The 2612-nt window shown below is 41.3% G+C and overlaps 1 protein-coding gene across 4 annotated transcripts in view; it reads right to left on the bottom strand.

Annotated features, from left to right (window-relative positions):
* slc12a7b (solute carrier family 12 member 7b) overlaps positions 1-2612 on the bottom strand; it is a 63946-nt gene that overhangs the window by 35937 nt on the left and 25397 nt on the right. The window lies entirely within an intron of this gene.

Below are 2612 nucleotides of genomic sequence, written 5' to 3'. Positions count from 1 at the left end.
CACACACACACACACACACACACACACACACACACACACACACACACACCTCCCTGAGCTTCTGATCCCCGCTACAGAAAGAGGGAGGAGCAAAGAAAGCGACGAAAGCAGTAGTGAAGCAGACAGACAGCTTTAGGGCTGTGTGGCTGGAGACAGAATGATGGATGGATGTCAATGCAAAAATGGGCTTCTTTTTTTCAGGGAAAACATTTGTGATCGCTGAGAAAGCGGTGCGAACATTCGCCATCCGAAGCAAAAGCAGCGCAGGGTATCATTGTGAATCGATAATCCTCTACTATTTCAAACTGCAGGTGCTGCCTCAGTGAGCAGTTTCATTTTCCATCTGACCTCCAGGTGGAGACGGACAATCGATCAGGATAGGCCCAGAGAGCACGCAGGACAACACAGCTGCAGGCTGCGACAACATCCTGTATCTTATAAGATATATAATGAATATATAATGTATATATATATATGATGTTCTGGTGCGGAGCCATGCAACCACAGGCAACCACTGTTAACGCCAACAGACCGGTCGTATAGAATAGAACATGGTTAACGGAGACTGGGGAACCCGTAAACACACAGGTCGGGTTGCAACTGAGCATTAATCTGTGGACTATTTTTCTGATGAATCAATTCATCATTAAGTTTGGTTTAGGAATATGCTCAAAAAATAATAAAACGCCCATCATAATTAAAGTGAGGTCTTCAAAGAACAACCAGTTAGGATTTGGTTGATTTGATAAATGCCTTAAAATAATAATTGATGATGAAAATACTTGTGGACTGCCTTTTGTTGGATGACTAATTCATTAATTGACTCATTGTTTCACAACATAAGGCCATGATGTAAGACAGGTACAACAACACAAAAGTATTTTTAATGAAATGAATGAATGACAATGTTCAAACTATAAGTGTTTTTAATATTTGAGATTTGAATACAATGTATGACGTGATTACCATGGAAACAAATAAAGCATCAACGCATTCAGGTAAATCCTGTAGTTTGCACCGTTATTACTGTTGATTAAACTTTTTTTTTGTTATATCGTCAAAAAACTAAATATTAATAGACAAAAGCACCATCCTAATGTGAGCTATAAGGAGCCCAGGGTGTGCCGCTGCCCCGCCCGCAGGCTAGACAATGGTCGATCAAGACGCTGTCCCAGCAGAGTCTTGGACCGCCCAGTAATCTGCCCGTCTCGGAGCATGTGAAGTGGGCACTAATCCCGTAACCAGATTAGGCTAATCCTGAACTTTTTATAAAGCACAGCAGCCACGCAGAGGCTCCGGGCTGCAGGAAGACACTGCATTAAAGGGACGTGTGTAGGTTTTAGTGGCATCTAGTGGTTTGTGGCAGATTGCAACCAACTAAATACCCCTCAGCTCAGCCCCTCCCTTTCCAAGCAGGTTAGAGAACTACGGTGGCCTTCAGGTAGAGAGAGGTGTCTTTAGCATGTTAGTACAACTAGGGGCTACTCTCATCAATACTGGAAGACGACCTGCTCCCTACGTAGATATGGTTTTTGTCTAATCTAAGGATTAAATATAGTTGTGAATATGATATTGAATATCTTCCAATAAACCCCGCTAAAAGTTAGACACTGTTCCTTTAAAGCCGCAGACATGACGGCAGCTCAGTTTCTGCTGCCGTCAGTCAGAAGAGTATCCTTCATCAGGATGAGACAGTCAAATATACTACGACTGTCGCATCACACAATTACATTGTTTACTGTTTGATGACTATACGAAAATTGAAAGAAATCATGACCCATCCCTAGATTTGATAACTTTATTAATATCATTTCCTAAAGCAACAACTTGCCGGCTACTTGACTTCATAAACGGCGACGTCCACCTAGCTTTCACCCGTTGTGTGAAGACTGAACTGAACATCAGCCGCCTGCATTATTAAATTGACAGATGTGTCCAAGGCAGAGCTTAAAGAGGGACTATCAAATCACACAGTAAGACGGATTGAGTAGTATCAAGCTCCAGTTGGTTTGATGTCAGATGGCTGCTGTCATAGTTATTTTTCTGTGCGTGTGTGTGTGCGCGTGTGTTGCACTTAATGATTTCCTAAGCCTTTAAACCCTTCAGGTAAACAACACTGTCTGTTATGTAATACACAGCATAGGGGGAGAGGAAGGAGAGAGATGATGGTTACTGACAGTGTGTACAGTGTCTGTATAGGGTGGGAGGGTTTATCGGATACTATACAACATCCACCCTGTGACACGGGACATCATGGCAATTGATCTGACTGACACGGGTTAAATGAGGACCGTGTCCAAGTCAATCTTTCATCATGGAGCGACTTTAAATTGAAGTTATTGAACTTGTTTAAGCATGTAAGTAGAGGAACATATACTGTATGTGGTAGCAGATGAAACCGTGTGAGAGTATGTCAGAAAAAGGAAGAGAAAGAGGGTCAGCCAAGACTTACGGGATCGATGTTACTCAGTGTTACGCCTGAATCCTCATTCCCATGTGTACACACTGAGCATGAGATGGACAAAGATTATATATATATAGATATATAGATATATAGATATATATATATATAGATATATATATATATATATATATAGATATATATATATATA

The sequence above is a fragment of the Anarrhichthys ocellatus genome, unplaced genomic scaffold (genome assembly GCF_004355925.1).
Source record: "Anarrhichthys ocellatus isolate YVR2014 unplaced genomic scaffold, GSC_Weel_1.0 scaffold115, whole genome shotgun sequence".
Classification (NCBI taxonomy): Eukaryota; Metazoa; Chordata; class Actinopteri; order Perciformes; family Anarhichadidae; genus Anarrhichthys; species Anarrhichthys ocellatus.
The sequence above is the reverse complement of the archived record's forward strand: the minus strand, read 5'-3'. Positions and strand labels throughout refer to the sequence as shown.